At 42.0% G+C, this 26,734-nt stretch overlaps 1 protein-coding gene and 1 long non-coding RNA gene across 11 annotated transcripts in view; one reads left to right on the top strand and one right to left on the bottom strand.

Annotated features, from left to right (window-relative positions):
* The window catches only part of SMARCA2 (SWI/SNF related, matrix associated, actin dependent regulator of chromatin, subfamily a, member 2), a 188,388-nt gene extending 177,862 nt beyond the window's left edge, over positions 1 to 10,526 (bottom strand). For 2 of the 7 annotated variants that reach the window (XM_039729724.1, XM_039729730.1), the window contains exon 1: positions 10,370 to 10,526. The gene's annotated coding sequence lies outside the window, so the exon portion shown is untranslated. Of the gene's footprint in view, positions 1 to 8,886; positions 9,032 to 9,306; positions 9,443 to 9,854; positions 9,975 to 10,038; positions 10,300 to 10,369 lie in introns of those variants that run through there. The other 5 variants (XM_039729732.1, XM_039729726.1, XM_039729728.1 and 2 more) reach the window with 5 other exon arrangements.
* Positions 10,527 to 10,688: 162 nt separating this feature from the next.
* Positions 10,689 to 26,734, top strand: part of LOC120511971 — a 74,554-nt gene continuing 58,508 nt past the window's right edge. For 3 of the 4 annotated variants that reach the window (XR_005629887.1, XR_005629889.1, XR_005629886.1), the window contains exon 1: positions 10,689 to 11,267. This is a non-coding gene — a long non-coding RNA (uncharacterized LOC120511971). The remainder of the gene's footprint in view (positions 11,268 to 26,734) is intronic. The other variant, XR_005629888.1, reaches the window with a different exon arrangement.

Below are 26,734 nucleotides of genomic sequence, written 5' to 3' on the forward strand. Positions count from 1 at the left end.
GAGCAGGATTGAGACCCTCTGGATTAAGATTAAGGTATAAACAAATAATGAAGATGTCACCATGGGAGGCTGCTATACAGGCACAACAATGAGATCAATTCCTCAGGTAACCAAGGGAAACCCTCAAATTTCTCCTTATGGTGCAATTCAACCTGCCAGATGTTAATTACGGAGACCACACAGCTGTCACAATCAAATCAAGGAGATGCTACATCACGGTTCAAGTACTGAGAGAGCTGACTAGGTGCTCTCCTTGATTTCATACTTGTTAACAGGGAGTGTCTCATGAGTGACAAGGTGATTGGTGCCATTCTTGGCCTCAGTGCCCACAAAGTAATCAAGCTCAAAATCTGCTGACAGAAGGAAAAGCACAAGCAAAACCTCAACTCTGGATGTGAGAAGAACAGATTTCAGGTTGCTCAAGGAATCAGTCAGTAAGGTACCCTGGGAAAATGCTGGGTGATGAGGTCTGTCAGCGCTAGTCACATTTTAAGCACCATCTTCTAAGGATGCCAGTGGTGGACTAAGGGCCTTGAGTTGGAGGACAGTGGCTGTGAGTATGATAAACTCTAAGTTCCTTGTAAATCTATAGGGTCCAATGGAATTCATCTGAGAATACTCAAAAGAGCTGGCTGACGTCATCACAAGACCTCTCTTAGTGATTTTCTAATGGACTTGGGGATCCAGACAGGTCCCAGTTGACTGGAAGCTGGCTGATGTCCCAGTTTTCCAGAAGAGCAGGAAGGATGAGCCTGGAAACTCCACGCCTGGCAGTCTCACTTCAGTGACTAGCAAAATTATGGAGAATATTATTCTGGGAGGTATTGAAAAACACCTGAAGGACAATGCAGTCATTGGTCACAGCCAACATAGGTTCACGACAGCAAAGTCCTGCTTGTCAAAATTAACTTAATTTTATGAGAGAGTAACCCACTTACTTGATCAAGGGAAGCCAGTTGATGCAATCCTTTTGGATTTCAGTGAAGGTTTCAACACTGCCTCTCACAGGATCCTTCTGGACAAAATGTCCAGCGCACAGCAGGGTAAACACATCATGTGATGGGTGATCAACTTGACTGATGGGCTGCACAAAGGGCTGCAGTGAATGGGGTGGCATCAGGCTGGTGACCTGAGACTAGTAGAGTTCTACAGGGCTCCTCTGCCTTAGGGCCAGTGCTCTTAAACACAGTATCACAGAATGGTTTGGCTTGGCAGGGACTTTTAAGATCATCCAGTTCCAACCTCTCTGCCATGTGCAGGAACCCCTTTCACTGGATCAGGCTGTTGTGAGCCCAGTTCAACCTGGCCTTGAACACTTGCAGAGATAGAGATCTTCAACTTCTCTGGTCAACCTGTGCCAGTGCTTCACCACCCCCACCATAAAGAATTTCTTCCTAACAGTAATCTAAACATATCTTCTTTAAGCTTAAAACCACTGCTCCTTGTCCTGCCATTGTGTGCATATACAAAAAGTCTCTCTCCCTCATTTTTATAAAGCCCCTTCAGGGAGTTGAAGGCCACAATGGGGTCTCCCTGAAAAATCCTCTTATACATGCTGAAAACCCCTGCTCTCTCAGCCTTTCTTCACAGGAGAGGTGCTCTATCTAAGCTTCTTCAAGGCCATCTTCTGGACCCAATCCAACAGGTCCATGTCTTTCTTATACTGGGCACCTCACACCCGGAGACACAGCACTCCAGGTAGGGTCTCATGAGGGAAGAGTAGAAGGGGAGAACCACCTCCCTCACTCTGTGAGCCACATTTCTTTTGATGCAGCACAGGATGCAGTTGGCTTTCTGGGCTGGAATTACACATTGCACACAGAAGGCTTACCTTCTCAAAAGACTTGGAAGAAGGACTTGAAGGGATACTAAGTTTGCAGATGATACAAAAGTGGGAGGAGCTGTTGGCTCCCTCAAAGGCAAAGAGGCCCTACAGAGAAACTTAGAAAAATAGGAAGACTCAGCCATCACCAAAGGTATGAAGTTTAACAAAACCAAATGCCAAATCCTGTGCCTGGGATGGAGCAACCCTTGATGTACAGACTGGGGAATGAGATGCTGGAAAGCAGTGCCACAGGAAGGGACCTGGAGGTCCTGGCCAACAGAAGGCTGAATATGAGTCCGCAGTGCCCTGGCAGTCAGCCGTGTCCTGGGGGCATCAGGCCCAGCATGGCCAGCTGGGCAAGGGAGGGATTGTCCTGCTCTGCTCTGCACTGGGGCAGCCTCACCTCGAGTGCTGGGGGCAGTTCTGGGTGCCACAGTGTAAGAGATATAAAACTACTGGAGAGTGTCCAAAGGAGGGCCACACAGATGGCGGAAGGCCCAAACTGGAAGTATCAAGGAGCAGCTGAGGTACTTTGGCTTGCCTAGAGAAGACAAGACTGAGGGAAGACTCACTGCAGCCTACAACTTCCTTATGAGGTAAAGAGGAGGGATACTGTCACTGTGTCTCTTCTGTGTGATGACCAATGACTGGACCCAAAGGAACAACCTGAAGCTCTGTCACAAGAGTTCTGTGTTGGATATCAGGAAAAGTCTCTTCACCCAGAGGTTTGTTGGGCACTGGAATGTACTTCTCAGGAAAGTGGTCATGCCACTGGGCCAGACAGAGGTCTCTGGCTCCTGGTGTGGTTCTCGTGGTGTCCTGTGGACTCAATGATCCTTTTGGGTGACTTCCTGCTCAGGATATTCTGCAATTCTATGACCTGATACCTTGGGATCCCATTTCCTTGCAAGGTAAAACACAGAGATGCCTATGAAGCCTCTCAGTTCAAAACTCTACAGTCACTAATTAGTCCTCTACAATCCCACAACATGACCAGAAAAAGAATCAACTTATCAAATGTTCACAACTGCAAACACCATAACTTCCTCTAAGAGGCCTATGTTTTGTATGAAGTACAACACACATTTCCACACAACAGTTTTTACATGTGTCAATCATGATATTGCAAAATCTAAGACTGACACAGCTGAGTCACCATGTGCATTATAAACAAAATTCAATCCATTTAACAAAGCAGATACCTAGCACCACCACTACAATCTAGAAGAATGTATACAGAACCATAACACAACCAATAATAGAAGTGCTATCAGCATACAGTATCCCAAAATATTTATTTCACAAAAGACACCTACCTATAATTCGCAGTTCTCATAAAAGCTAGCTCCAATCTCAAGTCCATTAGTAACACTGCCATTTACAAACACATTAAACATACCCTGCATGCAAATTTGAAAAATTTAGCTTTCTGATAGGATAGCAAGTGTCCAAACTATGAAAAACAGTAACTACCAGAGGCAAATGTCTTACACTAGACCTGCATCACTTACACTAGACCAAGTCCCTTCATCACCTTTCTCTGAGCAAAGACACATCTCACATAATTGGGAATGGTCTTAGATTTGCATTCAGACATTTTATACGTCAGAGAAAAAGAAAAAGTAATTTATAAAATCTGTATTGGGAAATTGGAAAACACTACTTAAATGCAAGTAAGAAATCCTGTCTGAAGACAGTCATAGAAATAAAGAGACAAAGCAATTTTCTCTGGCAACAGTAGTCCACAAAATTTTTAAAAATGTCACTGACCTAAACCAGAACATAGTAAGGCCCTCCCAACTAAGTATCTGTTCACAGAAATTACCTGCCAGAAAGTTTATAGTTTAACATGTTTCAAAAATAGCTTGGTTTGTATTTATTAAGTAAATGAGATTGTATTAAAAAACCCCCACAGAAATTAGACACCCTGCTCTCACTAAAATTCAGTAAAAGCTGACATCCAAATCATTTAGGCCTTTATAAAAGTCTCATCAAAGTAAAAGTCTACAAAAAGACAACAGGTCCAACAGTGGCCAAGTTCCATGCGGATAGTATTGGTAATATTTGACTAAATTCTGGTGCCTGCAATGAAAAAAAGCAGTGTGAAGCCAATTCCCTGCCAAAAGCCAGTGTTGACCTATTTCTTTGGACTGCTTTTTAATGAGTAGTGCCTTTAGAATCAAAAAGCAAGGGGGAAGGAAAGGCAAAAAAAAAAAAAGTGTTTTCAACAAATTACAAGACTATAGTGAAATGAAAAAAAATATTAAAAATAACACCTTATTCTCCTAAATGCTGAGGATCTTGACCCTGATTCTTGAACACATTACATGATGTTCAATTGTTTTTCCAACGTCCAATCTTACAATTTCCTCAAAACACTTGCTGGAGTAGTGTTATTCACATGACTTCAAACAGGATGGGTTTTGTTTTTTTTTTTCCTGAAGCTTAATCCTTTACCACCTCTTAGATCTATTTACATCAACATGACCAATTTTCTTTTGTGAACCCCCCAGATGAACTACTGGCAATTGAATTAGTTGTGGTGAATCACATGGTTCTTCCTGTGGTCTCAGAGAAGTTCTCCACCTCTGCTGGACACAACCAGAGCTAAGACAGGGAAATAAAAAAGGCATCTATTGTATGTCAGACTAACTTTAGCCAGATCCAAATACAAACAGCCACAAAACCAAGAGCGGAAGATTAAGGGAGACTTAGGATCTCTGCTCAACTATTTCTAGATCAAATGGTTTAGGACAGTGAATATCTGCACTGTGAACAATTTGAAGTAACAGTCTCTAAACATAAATGTTTCTCCACTATCATTTTATATACACTTAGAAAGTGTTGTAGATGTAACTAATTCATTGCACAATATGGTCTTCCTGAGTTCAATGTTTCTATTACACACATTTTGGTATAAACCTGCCACAAACCCACAGGTAACAAAGGCAGGGATTTTTTTCACATGAGGAAGTATTAGCAGATCCCAAATGAAAACACAGCAGGTAAAAAACAATTTGCATTACTTTGGAATTCAAGACCAGCTGTACACCCAAAAAGATCCAGGGATTACAGACTGCTTTGACAGGGCACACACCAAGTCTAAGAACAGATGGAGCAGTAAGTATTTATAATTCTTCTAGCTAGTTCCCTTCACCATCCAATATAACTTTCCTCTCAACCTAAATTGAACCTCAGCCAGGGTGTTTTGGCCACACTTCCTGCCTTGGATATGCACTGGAAAGTAATGAAACTATACCGCTTAGAGCTTATGGAATACCGACCCACACATCAGCCACACAGATACTGCAAAGATGACTGTAACTTTGTCTTCACAAGAGAAATAGTTACAATCTACTTCTCCCCACACATTTCCAACTATAGTCATGATTCACAGCTGCCTTTGAAAAGATAAACTGTAAACTTTGATACACTATAGGCCACAGGAGTTATCTTTATTATACTACCATAGAAAACATGGAATTATACTGTGATTGTATTACTTGCATAATCTGTTAACTATAATCAAATTAATATGCTCAAAGTAGAAGAGCTGATTTGTAATGATAACTCATCATCACTAAATACTTAGAAGCAAAGAATACATCACTACTTAGAAGCAAATCAGTGTTTTGTTTTTCACAGGGCACTGTATTACCTTTTATCATGATTTAATTACTGTAATTTCATTAAATGACAAGTCAATCAAAAAATCGGTTTACATGAAACAATAAAAAAATTAGTAAGACTCAAATCTTCAACTAACATATACCAGTTATTAGTTCACGTAAGAGAAGCCAAACACACTAACAGCTGAGATCCTGCCTTTGCATACTCACGTATGCCATGTCAGTGTAACTTGAAAACCTTCTGCAAGGCAATCTGTAGTTTAAAACACAAACCACAGAACCAGAAATGCTGAACTTTAATTACTTATCCAGACACCTAGGCCAGAAGGAAAAAACCTCTGCAACACTCCTTTAGCTGCATGTCTAGATCTCTGCCAGAAACTGCTGCAGGTACCCCCACAGAACTCGCAAAATAGGCGGAATGCTTACACCAGAAACTTCATTGTGGAGTCATGTAGTACAAGGGACAGTTTACTTTAGCATAATACTCAGTACTCCTCACCTTGAAATATTTTTGTAGAAATGCATACTCCTACTGCGTAGATATTACAGCTTTACACAGAGTTCAACTTTTCTCAGCTGCTCTAGCTTACAGCCCACCCTCTCAGGAGAAACTAACATCAGCAGCAAAAAATAACTTCTTAACAGCTGGGAGCTGAAAGTACTCCAGACTGTCAAAAGGCATAACCACAAATCGGAGTGCACACAAGTTAGGCTAAGCTACGCTGCCAGGCTTTACTGTGAAGACACTACAGCATAGACATATGATCCTTCTTGATAGATTTGCTGCAGAGGACAGTAGCCTTCAGGAAAAGAAGAGAGCAGATAGCTACAGCCAAAAGTTTAACTGCCATCAGACCATGTCCAAAATCAATCCCATGTTTACAACGTATGTAGATTCCACTGTAAATTTCAGGCACAGAAAGCTGATACGGGACACTAGCGAATGGTCATGGATTCAGTTTTCATGCTGTAAGCTTTACTACAGGTATTAGCTCCAGTTATTGAACACTGTCTTCTCATTTGTTTCTAAATAAAAAGCCATAAGAGATGCAGGCAGAAGGAAAGGAATGCACCGTATTATTGACAGGCCTTGGTTTTACTTAAACAGGGAACAAGAGGAGGAAGAAGGGAGAAAATTGTTTTAAATACAAGCTACCAGTATTTAAAATATATATTTTCTGTAAAAACAAACATCATTTTAACATTTTCTCCAATGTCCTGCGCCTAAGTGATCCACCTAGGTGTTCAAACTCAGAAGTGATAAATAGGAAATATTCTCTACCAACTGAGACAAACAGGAAAACATTAATGCCTAATAAATAATGATTTTGTACAAGTCAGAAACAAAGAAAACAATTTTCAGTGTTAGTCTTCCCATTCTACTGTATTAACAAATCATCAAAGCCGTGTTTAAGAAAGCTTTACTTCCTTCCCTTACTCAGACTTCTCTATTTTATCTTGGAAATAAGACATGAGCTTTTCTCTAATGCCAATTTTATGACAAGTGATTTTTATGCCAGAATGTTGTGTTTACTATTCCAGTAGAGAATAAAAAAAAAAAAACCCCAACCTAATCTGATGAAGTCCAAAAGTGATGGAGGTCCAGGAAACACCTATTACACACAGATAATTCTGACAGAAGCAGGAAACACACAGAAATGTAACAGACATTTTGATGAGTAATTTGCAAAAATATTCTAAATCATACAAAGAATGAGGAGTTTCCTTCTGAAAAGAATCACTTGTAGTTCACAGCAATATTACTCATCTGGACAAAAAACAGAGGCAAAGTGTAGACATTTGTTAAGTTGCTACTGCGCATATTTTGACCTTAACTTCAAAGGTCCACAAAAACTGAGAAAAATATATATGGAGATAGTAATTTCAAACACGCCTTTGTCACGAATATATGTAATATAGGTATGCGAGCTGAAGGACCTTTTCTCCCGTAAATTTTCAAGCCTCAGGTGTTGTTGAAAGCACTTTTCAAGCTTGACAAGAAACGTTCATAGACTACTTCAGAAATGAACAAACTATCTAAGATTGCTTTGAACAAACTCTTTTGGCGCACGCAATACCACAGAAATATCAGTCTTAAAGCTGAGAAATAACTCATGAGAGAAATAATGTTTTTAATGAAGATATACTCTCACCTCTCGCAAGTCTACATATGCTGTATGATCCACTTTAAATTTTAAAAGCTCACTATTCATATAGTGTTTTTGCTTTCCATTACTGATATATATACAGACATAAAAACGTGCCTTGAGGCAAGCCTATCCTTCTAACACACTACTTTTTTTCCTTAGAGTCACAAAAGGACAAAAGAAACAAAGTCAGAGACAGTAATAGGGCAATTAGGTTCCCAAAGGGAAAGTGTGCCCGTATTTGCACAACAATAGTAAGTTGCACAGAGGAGACTGCCCCACCCCGAACAAGTAACTGGTACACTACCAAAGGAATTAAATTCTGGTACAGTGTTTATCGTTTGGGTCTTAGGGTCTGTGTTTAAAACCACTTAACACTTCAAAAAGTTAAAGCAAAACAGGAGAGAATGCAAACGGAACAACGCCGTGTGGCAGACTCCAGATCAATTCTTCATGCAGAACACTTACAGCGGAAAAAACCGCTACCAAACAAAAAAAAAACGAAAAAAAACCCAACAACTTTTTATCTTCAATTATTCAGCTGTTTTTTTACTTACATTTTCATAGTCACATAAATATTCATAAAAATACATCCTAAAAAGAACAGCATTAGCCTAACATTCGTCAAGTCCGAATATCAAACATATGAATTGGACATCAAGAAAAAACAAATTCGGTACGATGTATGTAATCTGCAGACACTTTTACACTCCATTTACTTGACCATAACGCACGCTCAAGGAAAAAAAAAAAAAAAAAACAAAACAAAAAACGACCCAAGCCAATCGTTAAACTGTAACTTCAGGTCGAGTTTAGAAGAGCTGTAACTTTTCCAGCCGTGCGCAGTTTGTAGTTCCACCATTATAAATTTAAGAGGGGAGGAGACAACGTAAGAAACTCCATTTCTGCACCGTGAACACAAGGAAGAGCCACGGCGGGCGACCGGGGTGCTCGGGGGGGTGGCGGAGCAGGGCGGCCGCTCCCTCCCTCCGCGGCAGCCGCGCTGCTCTGCCCTCGGGTGCTCGGGCCCTGCAGGACGGGCGGCGCGCAGGCCTCGGCGCCGGGCCGCCCGCCGCCTCCCCCGCCAAGGCGCCGGGGCGGGCGCGCACAACCAACAGGGCCCTGTTTCCCCCGCCTCCGGCCTTTCTGGAAAGTTTTCTCCCCAGCCGACAGGCTGTAAAACGTCCCTGCCTGGAAATGCGGCCCCGCTGCTGCCTGCCCTCGCCCCTCCGTGAAGCAGCGGGTGCGCTGCTGACGGCGCTGCCCGCGCACGGCCCCGTACCTCGGCCGCAGGCAGGCGGGCGGCCGGGCGAGCAGCCGGGTCATGCCTCAGGGCTGGGCTGGGCCCGTCTCCCCGCCTCTGCTTCCCTCCGCCACCATGTCACGCCGACCAAACATGTCTGTGCGCCTGTGTGTGGCGGCGGTGACTTCCTGATCCGCCGCCGCTTGCACAGGCGGAGGGACGAGAAAGGCCACCCACCCTCCTATCCTCCCCCCCCCGCCGCCGCTGCCGCCGCTGCCTCCCGCCGCTGCCCCGCAGCGGTCCGGGGACGGGCTCCGCTGCCCTCCGGCCCCGCCCGGCAGCTGGCTGCAGCAAGCGCGCTGCCGCCCACCCCCGCCTCCGGCTGGGCACAGAACTTTTCCAGGTGCCAAAACACCGCCGTCCCCTCTCCCGACATAGGGGCAGGCGAGCCGCAGCTACCTGAGCATCCGCGCGCGTCTGCATCCTCGCTCCCGCCCGGCCGGGTTAAAAAAAATAAATTTCCGCGCACACCGGAAATAAAACGCTTTTTTGCTTGGCAGGCGATTCCAAAATTGTAAGCGCATGTTTTGTGCTACTCTGCTTGGAGGTGGGGAGGAGGAGGGGGGCGAATTTCTGCAGGGAAAACGGGAGGGGTAAGACGACATGCAAGCTATTTTGGGAAGTAAACCGCGACACCTTTACAGCAGGAGTGACTGCACAGTTAAAAACAAGAGACCGAAAAGCAACAGGAGCCGCAGCCCTGTTGGGCTAAAGTCCCAGCCCCCGCTTCTTCCCCCTCCCCGGTGTGTGCAATGTTTGTGACAGGCACGCAGCGACTATCCGGATCATGGCCTCCCTGGCTGTGCCGGGGAATGCCGCTACTCTGCTCGCAGGCGAGACCGCTCCCCCATGCACCATGTTCCTCCCTCCCCATGCCTCCCCACTTCCCCTTGCTCGGCTGGGTCTGCGCCAGCGTGTGCCACGGCCGAGAAACAGCCCCGCCGCACCGCGCTCTGCTGCCTCCGGACACCCTGAACTTCACCCTGCGACCCTCGGCAGCTGCAGCGGAGCCTCCCCCGGCCCGTCCGTGTGTGCTGTCGCTCCCCAAAGATCCATTTCTCCCGGGGCCGCTTCGCCCGCAGCCCGTGACACGCTCACTGGGCGGCAAGACCCAGAGTGCCGCTGACTCACGAGTCAGCCACCGGCGACTCCGTGGGGGTTCTGTCGCTGCCACTCCGGCGATCCGCATCGTGATTATTCCAGAATAATACCAGATCAAAACTTTCTTCTCTCCACCCACTGGGGGATATAAATATTCGGGAGGGCCGGGCGCCGGGAAAGGTGGGGAGAGGAAGCAGGTGGCACGGCAGCGGCTGGGACCGACGGGGCCGTACCTGGGGAAGGGGAGCGACGGGGAGAGGGAAGGTGGGCACGGCGCGGGCCGGCACAGCCGGTGACAATAAAGGACGCTGCCGGGCACGGGGAGCTGACACGGTTGGACCGAGTTGCAAGTTGTATTTACCTTCCGCCCGGGCGGAGCGCCGTGCTGACTGTCGCTCCTCTCCCCCCTCAGTGAGTCATCCGAGTACAGAACCGGAGCGAAGGACTAGATTACGAACATGACTTCATTGATGACAGCCATTCCCTCCTCTTCCTAAACTCCTGCCCCTCCTCCGGCCCCCCCTTCACGGACGCCACTGCTCAGGCAGCGGTGTTGCTATTGGTCAGCCGGGCAGGGAGTGCCCGCCCCCTTGCGTAGAAGAGGCGGTTCTATTGGCCTGCGGAGCTGTCGCTCATTCGGGAGGCCGGGGGGGGTGGAGGTGTGCAGGCGCGCGGGGCGGGGTGCGCTGCGCTCCGCGGCGCCGTGCGCAGGGCGCGCGCTGCGCTCCCGCGCTGGCCGCGCGGCGGTGGCGGCTCGCGCCCCCGCGCCCCTCCCAGCTCGCCTCTGCGGCGCGGAGAGAGCGGCAGGACCTCCTTCCCTGGGAAGGCGGCTGCAGGGCGCGGGCGGCACTCGCGGGAGTAGTTTGGGGAAGAGGTGGAGAAGGTGCTGGAACTGCGCTGTGCCTCTGCCCCGCTGGAGGGGCGGGGAGGAGCCAGCCTGACGGGCCTGGGATCAGCTGTGTGTCTGGCTGTTGGGAGTGAGCGTGTGTGTGTGTGTGTCTGTGTTTGTGTGTGCCCAGGGCGGCTGCCTCCCTCCCCTTAAAAAAAAAACACGTGGTGGGGAAAACTTAGAGCCCGTCCCCTCTCTGCGGCAGCAGCGGGCGCTGTCGTGGGTGGCAGCGGGCCGCTGAGAGCATTCCAGCGGAGCCGGCCTGTGGGGCAGGCTGCGGCTCCGCAGCGGCGCCGAGGCTGCCCGCAGCCCCTCGCGGTGCAGGGCTGCTCGGCAGCGGCGGGTGGAACGGGCCGGGGGAGGAACCGCGGTGGGCCTCTCTTCTGCAGGATTGGGAGGGAAGATAGTGCAGTCGTGTTTGTTCTGTCTTGCTTGCTTCCGTTTGAATAGATTTTTTAAAGTTGGTTTGGAAGGACGCTTTTCAATTCCGTATCCTAGTGGCGGGTTTTTTAATTTTTTTTTGTTGATGTTGTTTGAGGTGTTTGTTTTGGGTGGGTTATTTTGGTGGTTTTTTTTTTGCTTTTGTTTTTTGGTGGTTTTTTTTTTGATGTTGTTTGAGGTGTTTTTTTTTTTTGTTTTGGGTGGGTTTGGTTTGGGTTTTTTTTTTTTTGGGGTTTTTTTTTTGGGGTTTTTTTTTTTTTTTTTTTTTTTTTTTTTTTTTTTTTTTTTTTTTTTTTTTTTTTTTTAAATGCTTTAGGTGGTTTACATGATTTGCAGTAGGGGCTGCAGAGCTGTCATGTTTTTTGTACAAGCTATACTTACTTGTTCATGTAACAGCCGCCTAAGTACTATTAAAATAATGGGCCCACCTCGCTGGGGGTTTGGTTTATTTCTTGAACGCGGGATGTAGAGATAAAAAAAAATACAGCCAGACCGCTGTGTGTGGTGTTACAGGTAGTTACATCTTTTTAAGAGCATGTCACATGGGCGGGTATTTGCTATTCTGAAAGTAAAATTTGACTTTGTGCAGTGGAATAAGAATCTTCATAGGAACCTGAGTAAAATCAGTATCTCTACAGAAGCTCAGGTGTGGGGTTCCTGTATTGTGGTCTGGTGGTGTAGTTAAAGACCTGAAGCAGTGCTGGTGGCGCCAAATGCACCTTGTGGTCTTAAAGTAACAGAAATTGTTTACATGGTGTTTAGCTTGGAGCCCTTTTTATTGTTCAAATCACCAATTTAAGATGCTGGCAATACAGTGTTAATTACTACTGTTCCTGTTATTTTCCAGCTTAATTGGCTTAATCTTTTTTTAATGTAAATTACCAAAATTCTGAAAGGTAAGAATCAGTGCTAACTGGACAGCACAAAGTATCAGTAAAGTAAAAAGTTTAAAAGGCTATATTTTCAGTTCTCCATTGTCAGTGAAAAATATTTACTTGGGAACAAAATCAAAGAAATTGAATCATTCAAATCTTAATATACGAAATAACTTATGTCATTATGTAAATCTTTTGATCCACTTGTAATTTATAGCTTTGGTTTTAGCTTTGTCTTAAGCTGCAAACTGGTGTCTAAGAGATAATTTAGTTAACATTCTTGGAACATTATGCTAATGGAAATGAAAGGGGTAAAGAGATGCTTTTTCTTTTTTTTTCCTTAATACTAAAACTCTCATTAGGCAGTCATTTGTGTTTGTGGTTTGTTTTTCCTCCTCCATTCCCCAGTGTAAATCTGAGGACTGTTTGCCTTTTCTCTCTGTAGAAGAGAAAACAAACATTAAATAATGGAGGGGAAGCTTTCTTTCAAAACAGCGCAACTGTTTACTGGATTCAGCAATACTCAAGCCATTCTAAACCAGGTCAACCCTTTCTTTTTGTTGGAAAGCATACAGAGAAGAAAAATAAATAAAAAGCTAATCTTTTAGGCAAAAAGAAAAAAGGTTCTCTTGACTCTGAAATAGATGCATCTATATTTAGTTAATGATTATGTTTATTTTGGGAAGGTTGCAGCAGCCGATTTCATTTTACGAGAGCGTGAGCATGCCTGTTGCTAGTGTCAGTGTGGAGGCTTTTTATTTTTGTGTTTTGATGAAGTACCATCGAATCTCATTGTAATCTATCCAGAGGGGATGGGAAACATGAGAGCATTTTTGTCAAGGGAGGCATGTTCACCTGATATGAAAAACTTAATTGGGTCAGTAAGGCTTCCCTATATGAGACTTAAGTAGCTGAAGCTTTGTTCATAATGAATATGTGAACATGATGAAGAGTCACATGCTGTAGGATAAATTTGTTTTCCCCCTATTAATTTATCTAACATAATAAAAGGAGGAAAATATCAGGGTCTTTAACTTGAATTAATGGTTGGGATGTGGCCATTAACGGTAAAATAGCATGTAAAATTTTCAAACTAGATAAGGTACCACTACAAAAAGAGGTATGTCTTTGACTAGCTAGATATGATATTGTGGAACTAAGGATTGCTTATTTGAAGAATGATACCAACATAATAAGTATGTTTAGAAACTGATGTATCAGTGGTAGTCTTGCAGGGACACTTCTACCAAAAGGAGGTCATTACCACCAGGGAGCTGCAGTTGTTTACAGCAACCTCACCATCACCACCTTGAAACCCCTGCTGTAACATTTAGGGCTGCTATTTCTGTGTTTGCTACCACTTGGCTGCCAGGGACAATTGCACTCACTGCAACAGAAATAGCAGAAAAGATGATATTTTAGTATTTCAGCTGGTTCTTAGCAGAATCCAGCTGCTTTAGTCTGGGTGGCCTGTGAAAAACAGCTGAAGCTAGAACATTCCAAGAAGATGTCTTTGTGCTCAGGCTTCTGCATAAAAATGTTCTTTCATGTGCCCAGGGAAATCATAAAGAAGTCAACTTGCCATCCACAAGTCCATGGGCTCTCATGGGTTCCTTCACACCTATGAACGCTGAAGGAACTAGTAGACATGATTGCTCTCAGATCTTTGAAAGGTCGTGGCAGTCAGGAGAGGCGCTGCAACACTAGAGGAAAGCAAGTACCACCCTGGTCTTCAAAGGGGGCAAGAAGGACATCCCAGGGAGCTACAGGCCAATCAGTCTCATCTTAATCCCTTTCATCCTGGAGGCCACCTGTGGTGGACACAAAGATGATGAAGAGTAGTCAGCATGCTTAACCAACCTGATTGCCCTCCATGTTGAGGAATCTACCTGGGTGGATGAGGGGGGAAAAAGCAGTGGATGTTTGCCTGGACTTTCAGCAAGGATTTTGATACTCTCTCTGGTGTTATTCTCGTACGCAAGCTCAGGAAGTATGGGCTGGATGAGTGCCAGTTCTCACTGCAACCTCACTGACCACTCATCCAGCCCAAATTTCCTGAGCTTGAACTGCAGATCCCCCAGGGCTGTAATCAGTGGCACAGGATCTCATTTGAGGCTTGTCTCTAGTGGAGTCTCCAAGGGTTCAGTACCGGTCCAGTATTGTTTAACTTGTTCATCAGTGACGTGGATGAAAAGGCAGATGCCTCCTCAGCAAGTTGCAAGACAATGCAAAGCTGGAAGGAGTGGCCAGTACCCAAGAGAGCTGTGCAGTCCTTCAGAAAGACTTCAACAGGTTGTAGAGGTGGGCAGAGAGGAACTGTCTAAAACTTAGTGTGTCCAGTTGGGTTCCTCAGGACAAGAGAGGCATGTAGCTCCTGGAGTATGTCCAGCTGAGGGCAGCGTAGATGGGGATTGGAGCATCCCAGATGGGACCGAGCCTACTCAGTCTGGAGAAGAGAAGACTGAGAGAAGATCACATCAATATGTATAAATATCTGATGGGTGGAGCCAAGTTCTTCTTAGTAATGCTGAGTAATGGGAAGAAACTGGAACATAGAAACATCCACCCGAATATGAGGAAGACATTCTCTACTAATTGAGCACTGGAGCAGGCTGCCCTGAGCAGTTGTGGAGTTTCCTTCCCTAGAGAGCTCAAAAGCAGTGTAGACAAAATTCTGGCTACCATGCTCTAGGGGATCCTGGTTGAGCAAAGAGGCTGGTGACCCCCAGTGGTCTTGTCTTGACCTGTCTGTTAAAGGGGAACAATACTTTCCCTGATGTAGGTGAATCCTGGAGGGAAGGTTACTTTTTAACAATCTGTTGTTGTGCTGCTTGTAATGATAGGAGTATACAAAACTCCATTGTATGTAGAGTGTATCTCAGCCTGGAAGGACTGACAACAAAGTCCGTTGGAGCTGGTTCAAGCTTTTCTTTCTGTTGTGGAAAAGTTAATTACTATTTAATTTAAAAGTAAAACTTATGTTCAAATACAATTTTTATGAATGTGCTTGGGCTCATGCCTCTTTTCCTCAGGACAAGAGAGGCATGTAGCTCCTGGAGTATGTCCAGCTGAGGGCAGCGTAGATGGGGATTGGAGCATCCCAGATGGGACCGAGCCTACTCAGTCTGGAGAAGAGAAGACTGAGAGAAGATCACATCAATATGTATAAATATCTGATGGGTGGACGTCACAAGGATGGAGCCAAGTTCTTCTTAGTAATGCTGAGTAATGGGAAGAAACTGGAACATAGAAACATCCACCCGAATATGAGGAAGAAATTCTCTGCTAATTGAGCACTGGAGCAGGCTGCCCTGAGCAGTTGTGGAGTTTCCTTCCGTAGAGAACTCAAAAGCAGAGTGGACAAAATTCTGGCTACCATGCTCTAGGGGATCCTGCTTGAGCAAAGAGGCTGGTGACCCCCAGTGGTCTTGTCTTGACCTGTCTGTGAAAGGGAAACAATACTTTCCCTGATGTAGGTGAATCCTGGAGGGAAGGTTACTTTTTAACAATCTGTTGTTGTGCTGCTTGTAATGATAGGAGTATACAAAACTCCATTGTATGTAGAGTGTATCTCAGCCTGGAAGGACTGACAACAAAGTCCGTTGGAGCTGGTTCAAGCTTTTCTTTCTGTTGTGGAAAAGTTAATTACTATTTAATTTAAAAGTAAAACTTATGTTCAAATACAATTTTTATGAATGTGCTTGGGCTCATGCCTCTTTCCCCTTATCCTTTTTTTTTCCTGGAGACACTCATCTGTAGGTTTCATAGGCATTCATGAGTTTAAAAGATAGAGCCTGTTTCAAAGTAGCTTTATTTGCTCTAAACTATAAAGTTTTTTTTATGAATGTTATGTTGAAAAGACAATATTCAAGTGAGATCTTTTCAAGGCTAAATAGAGGTTAATAACAATCTTGCTCGAAAGATCCTTTCTGAATACATTCCAGAATAAAGCTGGTGTGTGAGGAAGGTGAGCTGGCTTGCAGAGATTATCCACTACTGTTCCTATTTATTTTGTAGTCTCTTAAGTTCTAGAGTTTGGTTTGATGTCGTATGTTACAGGAGAGGAGAACTACACTGTATTATCTCTTTCTCCCTTTGTTCTTTTCAGACTGCCATTGTACTTCCCAAGCAAATAGTCCTGTGTGTAGTTTTGTGTGTATGTTTTTACAAGAATAACTCTTAACACTTGATTTTTATTTTTTTTTTAATTTATCTTAATGGTCTCTGAGCCTCTGCAATTTCTCAACATCCATTTCAGTTCCAATCCTCTTTTCTGTGGTGCTCACCAAATCCCACTAGCTTTGTGTCAGCTGCAGATTTTGTAAACATACTCATTAGTGAAGAAATTTAAAAGACTTTTGAAGATAACCATGCCCAGAATAGATTTCTCTGGTTCTCTGAAGTGTCCTCAGTTATTAAGCATTCATTCCTGGGTGTTGACCTGTTGTCATTCTGGCATCCCGTTATCTTCTTGTGTGCCTGTAGTAAGATGATTTGTTTTCTAGTTCTGGCTCTTCCTGGTCTGTAACACATCCAGCCTGCTGGATGTGGTCAAACGTCTTCTGAACTGAAGCCTGATTTCTTAGAGAATCTGTTTTGCTGTTCTTCCTGTGGTTAGTAGTGGTCCTATGGCAAATGTGAGTTTACCCTTCTTTAAACATTCTGTGAGTTTGCCTGTTAAGTACAAGAGGCAGGAAGAATTTATCATTATTAACTTACTCTGGTGTTCCTTTTTAGAATCATCCTAATGACAGGGCAGTGTCAGAATACATGAGGAAAATTACCACTGTAGAACTTTGAATGTACTAGATTGGGAAAATTAATTTCTTTGCTATATGAAAGACTGTGCTAATTCAGTTTAGTCCAAGTGAAAAACAAGTATGGAAGACAATGGTTGTTTTTGTTTGTTTGTTTTTCAAATAAGGCTCAAGTCAAGTCACTATATGAAGAACGGCATATATTACATACATGTAATATATGTTCTAATTTGGAATATGCTGTTAGGTTAGAAAGGAGATCTGTCCAGGCAGTGAATACTGTGGGCCTTTGAAAAGCATGACTTGCCCTGAAAATTCTGTATAAACCACAGCTACACACCAGGGAAATCTTATGACTGTTCAATTAGTAAAATTTCCCCTAATCTGGTTTTTTTCTTTCCTCCAATCTATTTTGAGTTGTGTTTCTTGTTTTTTCATAAGTGTTTATCTTTGCACTTTTCTCCTTCCTTCTTTACAGTTACCTATTTTTTAAAATTTCCTTTGTTTTTTTCCAGATTTTTTTTCCCTTCATCAGTGCTGTTTATGCCAGCATAACACACAGTGACTACAAGATGGAATGTGTGTAAAAAATACTCCTTTTTATAAGATACTGCTCACCATTTAAACAACGTTTGAGAACCAATTATGAGTACTTTCTCTTCTTGAACTACAGACTTTGGTTTTACCCAGATGCAAGCACGTTTAAGACAGTGGAATCTAAGTAAAGCTAACTGCTGTTAACAGGACTTTCATCTTCCCTAAAATGTGGTTTTTGTCATAGGTAACTTCATCGTATGAAAGGGGATATTCTTGTCCTGGCAACTAGGATATTAAATGGCATAGACAGAAAAAGAAACTCTAATTTTCATTCTCTGAAGAGAAAATGTAGAGATTTTTTGTTTGCTTTCACACTATTTTTCTAAGTCCTGTTTCGTGTGTGCTGAGTTTTAAGATTACAAGATTGTGAATCCAGAAGAAAGTCACAGGTTATATCAATCTATTTTTTTCCTAATTCTCGAGCAATAGAATATGTTTGCAACTTCTCAGTCGTGGTATCTGTTTTCACATAATGCAATAACAACTGAACACAATTAGAACATACTGTTAAATTTTATAAATCAGTGCACTGTATGAAGTACCAGAATATTGTAAGATTCTCTCCTACCTAAACGTGTAACATCTGAGACAAGTCCTGCAATGTCTCATTAGCCTTCTTATCTCAGAAATGTATTTTATCAAAAATCAACCTGGCGAGTATGATGATAAGGGCAAACAACAGTAAAATGTGGAAGAAAATGGCCTACTAAGAGATAATTGTTTTGGTATTTTGTTAAAGATGTTCTCAGTGTGCAAGGGCAATTTTGTTGTGTACTGTAACAGTTTTCCCAGATGAATGACTGCTAGCTGCTCAGTTACACAATTTGATCAGAAGTACCAAAGGCAAATAGCCATCTGGGATGAGTAAGTTTTTCTAGAGGCTATCAAACACCTGGATAAATTGGAGCCATCTCTGCTGCTACTTGGCTTGCAGAGTAATGACAAGATAAAGCCTTAAGGGTGTTCTGTCTGTGCTCCCCTATGAGCTCATTGCTAACTGCTATAGGTAAGTAGGACTCTGGAGATATTTTTATTTTCTATTTATATTTCTTCCTTACTAAATCAGTTGCATGAACTTGAAATACAGCTACTCAAGAAGGAAGGTATGCGATTTAATATGTGCAGTTTTGTTTTCAGCTGGTCTTGTCAGTATGCAGACTTTTTCTAATTTAGTGTTCACACTCTGGCTAGGATATAATAATAGGTTGCTTCTGTTTAGCTTTGAACAACTGATCTTGAAGCCAAAATAAATTGTTCATCAGGGGATGGTGTACAGGACAGGCCATTCAGTAATGCTAATGGAAGAAGTAAATGTCAGCTTCCTGCAACTGCTGTTTACATTAGTCTTAGATGGCTTCTAGTGGTCTACTTACACAACTATTCATATTAGCAGTTTTAACACAGAAATTCAGATACGTCAGGTTAATTTTGACTGGTAAAGTAAATTGGGTGTGCTGGACATGACCCAGAAATGTGCACTTACGTTCCAGAAGGCCAAATGTGTACTGTTCTGTATGCAAGGTGGTCAGCAGGGAGAAGCCCTCACCTTCTGCTCTGCTCTGGTGTGCTCCCCACCTGCAGTGCTGTATCCAGCTCTGGGATCCCAGCACAGGAATGACCTGGACCTGTCATTCCTCTGCTGGGATCCCAGAGGTGGATACAGCACTGTTGGAGTGAGTCCAGAGGAGGCCACCAAGCTGATAGAGGGATGGAGCACCTTGTCTGTTAGGAAAGGCTGAGAGGACTGGGTTTGTTCATTCTTCTGTCTCCAGTTTCTTCTAGAGAAGAGGCGGCTTTGAAGTGACCTCATTGCAGCCTTCCAGTACATGAAGGGAGCCTGCAAGAAAAATGTAGAAAGACTTTTTAAAAGGACAGGTAAAAGGGGGAATGGTTTCCAACTGAAAGACAGGAGTTTTAGATTAGATACTAGGAAGAAACTCTTTTTTGTGAAGGTAGTGAGGCATTAGAACAGGTTGCCTGCAGTAGCTGTTGATGTCCCTTCACTGGAGGTGTTCAGGGTGATTTTGGATGGGACTCAGAGCAGCCTGGTCTAGTGAAAGGTGGTGCTGCCCATGGCAGTTAGAATTAGATCTTTTTTAAGACTCATTTCAACCCAGGCCATTCTGTGATATGAACCGACCCATTGCTTTTTGGTGAAGTAATGCTTCTTCAGGCTGTGTTTTTGACGTGTAACAGAGAAAGAACTTCATTGTTCCCAAGAAAAGTGATAGATGAAGGCAACTTTTAATCCAACAAAAAGGTGATTCCAGAAAAAATCATCCAGTCATAAACAGGGTAACTGTGAAGAAATTGTAAGTTCACGTAGTCTAGCTTAACCAGAAACATTTCTGTGTTAAGATACCTGTGTTCCTTTTAGAAATCCTAAAGATTTCTAAATAATTGTTGTTCAGCCTCTTTACACATTTCCTTCTTTATTGCATATAGATTCTTCTACTTTGCTTGCAAGAGTTCATTGTTGCAGCAGTTTTGCCTGCTGTCTGTCTGAGAGCTAGAGGCTGTTTGGCCTTTGTAATCTTGTTCAGTGACCTGTACATGTTAAACTTAATGACAGTTAAAAAGCATTGTTTTAATACATGATGTTTTAATCTAGCTGTGTAATGTACTTGACTTAACTTGCAGTCATGTGCTTGACAGCTCTGGGTAGGAAGTGATGATGATACTTACTGTACAGTTTGTCTTGTGCAATAAAAGGTAAGTTAGTTGAGACAGCTAGGAGGTAGCTAGCCTCTGGCAAAGAAAGTTCTCAGAAGAGCTGTAGCAATCACTGTCTTCATACCGTGGAAAAATCTTTATACTTTCAGAAACTTATGTATAAATGCAGAAAAAAAAAAAGTTTGTAGATGAGGTTCTGAGGCTTAGCACAGATTATTCTCACCAACTTTGCTAGAGATCTTCTATAAAAATTACTAAACTCTTCACAGTTCTACTAGGCTCAAATAGTGCTCCTCTCATTACTGCACTGACAGAAATTTTAGTAGTTTGAAATAAAATATTTTAATAGGCCACTACCCCTTGATAGGCTTCCTTTCCCAAAAGTAATAAAACATATTCCTGGAGTTGGTCTATTAGATTCTTAAATGTTTATGTAGATTAAACTATCATGTCTATGTTTGATGGTGCTGTTCCAGTTTAACCTGTGATAGCTCAAGTGTGGGTAGGGCACTGCTTCTTAAGCCAAAACAATGCAGTGGTTTTTGCTGTGGTACTTTGTGTCTGTCTAGGTGGCACTGCCAACTTCACAAAGTCACCCTGTGCTTTCCATGAAAAGAAAATTTAGCTCATTGAAGAGACTTTACATCATGGGACACTCCATTGTCTTGGCTGGCAGAAGCAGAATGGTGTGTTAGTAATGTCTAACTGCTGCAACAGTTTGCTGCAATGCTTATGAGTCAGAGCCCTATATCCTTTGCCATGCACTCTTTAATACTCAGGTGGAATATAATGTATGTGTGAAACTGTTACCCCAATCAAAACATTGTGTTCTTGTCCACCTGATTTTTTTTTCTTTTTTAGGATTTTTAAAAGCCTTTATCAGTCTGAAAGCCTGCAACTGTCTCGAATATAGATGTATCTGGTCTCATAGTTTTCAGTTATTTTCCTAAAATAGAGAATAATCTGAATTGTATTTTAATGAAAAACTGCTAGAAGGGCTATAAACTTTATTTTTAATGCTTTTTGTAACTAAAGGAGCAGAATTGAATACTACTTTTGAACAGTATTAAAATAATCTGTTTCTGATAAGAAGATACTCAGAGGAATTAGAAGCTTGTAGCACAGAACTTATCAATGGTTTTCAAGTATTTCTGTTCTCAATTGTCACAAAACAAAAACGTTTTTCCAACTTTCACTTCCTCTAGAGTGTACAAAAGACATGCAGTTAACCAGCCATTCTGAAGTTCTGAAAATTTACAACTTACTGAAAATATCTGGGACTTTTCTGCAAAATTAATGAGGACTTTTTCCACTATAAGATTTGTATAGAATGACATGCTCAGAGCAATAACAAAATAGAGCAAAACAACTGTCAGGTTAATCCCTGCAGCAGAGTGGGAATCTGGCAAAAAGTTGTCATCACTTGTTACCTGTCTAGTTATAGAGGTGTTATAAAGTGTCTTAAATGACATAAGAGTACTTGAAGAATACTAATATTAGACAATAAGAAGAAAGATTCAACTAAATCTTAACATTACTAGTATCTGGAAGAAAGTATATAAATTTAATACCTCAGAGTTCATTTGCTCAGGGTAAAAGATGAAAGTATCAAGGAAAATAAGCCATCATGCAACTGTGAATTTGTGCTGGAGAGGTGTTTGTCTAAAAGGGATTTAACTCTAGTGCACTTGCTAATTTCAGTAAATGTAAAGGGATCCATTTAAATGGGTCATCTCTGATTAGAACTTTGGAAGGCAGAATGACTCCATTCCAGGGAGGCCAATAAGCTAAGTAAACATAGAGGCCTTAGTTACAAAGGGCTTGATATTAATATTCTGGGTGATGAAACTAGGTTGATACATTGTTGTTATTATTATATTGTCCATACTGCTTACAATTTTGTCAATTGTTTCCTGTACTGTGTATTGGCCCATTGTATTTGCTTATCATTTAGCAGGGCAAATTGATTTTTCTAAGTGTGTCAGGAGTACAATCCTCTGCCTCACTATTGCCTTCATGCATTCTAATATGTGCTAACAATAACATTAAGGCTGTGCACCTTTTGCCCCTGACTGCCATCTGCCTTTTCACTAGGCCCAGTATTGTGAACAAATTATCAAGCAAAGCAAGCCGTCAGTGTGGTATGCTTGGGTATAAGTGTATGTTGACATTTAAGTTCAGAAGTGCTAGTATATGTGGTGTACAGGCTGCTAAGCAGCACAGATGCATAATTGTATTAAACTTTCTCAGGAGTCTTTCAAAAAACACAGAGAACCTGAATTCTGCTGGTGAACTACTGAACCTTTTATAAGATTGGATGCATTAAGGATAATTAACAAGGAAGAAAACAAATTTGTGAATGGATAGATGCAAGCAGACTGAGAAGAGTAGTAAGACAACCATCCACCCAGTGACCAAATAAAGTGACATTTAAAAGTTAACTGGAAACCATTACTGGAGTGCTGTGTAAGAATGCCTCAGGGACAAGGAAACAAATATAATCACTTTCAAAAAAGAAGCTATTATAGCCCTAGATGTAAGGGATATAATGACAAAAAAACCCCCAAGCTAGCAACAGTTTAGTTGGAGATGCAGTTGTGTAAGGACTGAAACAGGTATGGACCACATGGAAATCACTTGCAAAGCATTCATTATCCTGCACCACTGTAAACAAACCAAGCTATTTTTTTGTCATTAGAAAATTATTAGGGGCTTTATTTTTAATTAATTAATTGGAATTTGTTACCATAAATTTTCTTTTTTTGTGAAAGAGGTGATAATTGTTCTTGAGACAGGAAAATTGTTTTGAAGTAATGATGAGAGTTATGTCTCTTCCTTCTTTCAGCCATTCTTCCCACACTATTCCCACAACATTCAGCCATTGCCCTGCCTGTTCAGGAGGACTTCCAAGAGTCTAAACTTGCTACTTCTGCCATGGTAGGACAACCAGGAGAAGAAAAAAACTGGGCGCTTTTGTTAATCCTGTTTGCTTCTGGTTCTGCCTTTCATCTTTCCAACTCTTTCCTCAGAAGCCAAGGTTATGCAAGTAGGAAGTAAAACTGACTCTTCAGGTTGCATAGCTTGCTGAAATAACTGATTATTTCTGTATTATCCCAAAAAAAGCAGGTAGTCTGCTCTTCTGAGTTACTTTCTACTTTGCCTGGGCTGAGAGGCTTTTTTTTTTTTTTTTTTACTTGTGAGACTGAACAGGCTGCATTTTAGAAAGAGCTGTGTTCAGCAATCTAAATAAAGATTGCACAGGCATGTCTGTTTCTGAAGCCACTGCACAGAGGGAGGACTTTCCAGAAGAACCCCTGAGAGCAAAGGTGTGGCACTAATCCTTGCACAGGGCAGATCCAGACTGGAAGGTTAACCCTAGGTACACTAGCAGCATGCTAAATTCAGAAACCATCCCAAAAGTTAAATAAAAATTGTCCACTTAGAAGCTGATTGGCTAGTTGAGCAGACTTCTTGTTGCCTGGGGAATTGACCTGCAATACCTGTGCTTGTCACAGCATAGAATTTGTAAATAAAGGAGTTGGATCATATGCATGAGTAAGGGCAATAGCAGCAAGTTGTCATTCCAGCCCAGCTATCCAAAACTCGTGGATTGTTGAAGAATAACCCAAATACACTGAGTTTCTCTGCTACATAGTCAGCATCCACAGAGAATAACACTGACAGGATGTGAAACTGTATTGCTCTGGCAAGTCTAGAGATGAGGCTCCATTATCACCATTGTTGATGTATCCATTGCTATTCCTTGATTCCTGTACATCAACCATTAAACACGCAAAATTTTGACCACTTTGAAGAATGAAGGATCCTCCCCCAAAATACTGGTACTTCTACGTACTCATTCTCTTTCCTATACCTATTTCCTGTGGGTTAGAGTGGATGGGTTTTTTATTTGTTTTGTGGGGGTTTTGTCCATGTTTTTGTTTTTGTTTATTTGTTTTTCGTAAATGTGCCTTTAAATGTACATGAAACTGATTTCTTGTGTTTGTGCTCCTAGCTGGAATGCATAGTCTGCTGAGAAGAAAAATGGTTTTTTTCTTATATGGGAGAGGAGCTGAGGAAGCACAAGAGAACGTGAGAATAAGAGAAAAGTTGTAATGGGAATAAGAAACAAACCAAATTAAAACTAAACTCTGGGAAAATATTCAGGCCAAGGAATGTAAAATAGAGGTTCCTAGTAGTTAGTGGAAAGCACATTTGACTGGGACAGTTCTTTTTTCTCCTCATGGCTGGTGCAAGTTTTTCAGGTAGCTGGCATATAACTTTAAAAGTGACTTGTATGCTTTGTTTCATCTGATAGGCGTACTTGGAACACCATGTATAAGCAAATTCACACAGAAGCAATTATGATTGTAGTTGGTTAGAGGATGACCTTAGGGATAAAGAAGACTTAGTAGAGATTGTAAACAAGTAACATTTTTATCGTGCTACTGTGGCTCATGTACACTACTATTTTTTGTTATGGTTAAAGGAGTGTTATAACAATTTAAGGAACAAGTGCGTTAATGCTGCTGCAATTTTGGAGAGGCTGAATTGAGAGTTAAGGTAGTTCACCTTCAGAGATCTCAAATTTCAGTCATTATGAAAGTGCTTTTTTCCAGGCATAGCTTATTCATTTCAAGGATTATGTTGTTGTGTAATTTTACTCAAGAAACAGCCTGGCTATTAGTAGACACTGGTGAGTAGAAAATTTGTTGTTAAAAGGGCTGTGATTGTGATAGTTACCAGAAGCCATGAAACAGACCAATACAACCTGCACATCAGTTTAGGAGTGAAGGTCTGCAGTTATATTGTATGTTTTATTTAATGCCCAGGCTTTGCCAGAGGCCCTCTGGAAAATCAAAGCATTGGTTTCAAGAACTGGCAACATGTTATCACAGATGGGACTTGAAAAGTCATAGATTTAACCTTTCCTACTTTGTTTCTAAAAGTACACATGTGGTCTGTGTTTGTCCCTCTTTGGAAATCCTTTTATTTTTAACTCAGATAACAGCAAGTGATTTGCTGCCAAAACATTATGGAACTATGCTGCACATAGCTACCATATTTTCTTGTCCTGACAAATACTACTTTCACTGTTTTTTTGGTTTTGTTTTTGTTTTTTTTTTGGGGTTTTTTTTTTGTTGTTGTTTTTTGGGTTTTGTTTTTTTGTATCTTGGCTTAAATAAAGCAGCATTTAATTGCGTTGGAAGCTAAACTGAGTAGACTGTATTGATACTCCTGTTCAGATCCCTTACACTGGCCTTGTTTTTAGTACTCCTGGCATATGGAGGCATGTTGACACGTGATGGTAGAATTTCTAGCTAACCATGCCATGATGGTGCATTTTCTCCCCCCAGTGTTTCCTTACATCTGCAATTACACCATGGAGAATAATATTCTTGTGCTGAAAATGTAATTTGGCTAAACACCTAAATTCTTGCGAGTCAGATAATCCCCACTTTGAAAGCACAAACACAGCATGCAATTTCCCTGAAAGAAAGAATAACTTAGTGGCAGGTATATGGACAGCACATAGAGGTTAACTCTTTATCCACTGATCTAGGTGGCAGAAATGTTGAGTCTGTGTTGATAGAGTGAATTTCCTCTTTCAGCTTGATAATTTGCATGAATTACTTGATGGGAAGAAGGGGGATATTTTGAATATCATTCTGTAAAATGAATATAATTCTGTAAAATTCTATCAAATTCTATTTTATATCATTCTGTAAAATGACCATGGTCAACAAGAATTTTGACAGGTAGGTTTAAATACTTGTAGTTTTAAATTTGGGTTCTCTTTAGTAAAAATTATTTAGTTAACAAGCCATCCAAGAATGGATAGTGAAAATAAATAGTGACTTATCTTATCCTTGTAATGATTTGCTGAGTAACTTCACGAGGTGGAAGTGTTTGTAGGAGGATGTACTTTGATTTCAAATACAAGCAGGGTGTGTAAACATATTTAAATCACTGTGCACATGGCAGCTTTGTTTGCTCCTAGAACCTATGCTAGACTGATTATATATTAGAAATCTCATGCAACAATTACATTATTGTGCAATTACTATCTTTAAAGGTTTGCTAAAATTCTTTGCAGTTTTCTTTCTAATACCATAGAATTTCTGCTATCCTTCCAATCATAGATTTTTGCCTTACAAATTATTTTGGTGCCATCTCCAAAAAGCACATTACAAGTGTGCTGCAGTATTGGGCCTGGCTGGCTTGCCTGCTAGCTGGATGCTGGCTGGGTATCTGTGGCTGTTCAGTTCCAAAATAGCCATTTTGTGGTTGTGAGGTTTGAGGGGGGTTTTTTGCAATATGATTCACAATTCACTTTCTTCAAGATCCAGCACCCACAACTACTTTTTGGCCAAATTTAAGACTAAAAGAGGGGACCCAGTAGTGACTGAGTCACTTCTGTTTTGTGCCAACAAGTTGCTCGTTTGCTGATTAGCCACCTGCTTTTGATCTGGATTATATCCAGACCTGCTCCA

Source organism: Passer montanus, unplaced genomic scaffold (assembly GCF_014805655.1).
Source record: "Passer montanus isolate IOZ18808 unplaced genomic scaffold, ASM1480565v1 scaffold7, whole genome shotgun sequence".
Taxonomy (NCBI): domain Eukaryota; kingdom Metazoa; phylum Chordata; class Aves; order Passeriformes; family Passeridae; genus Passer; species Passer montanus.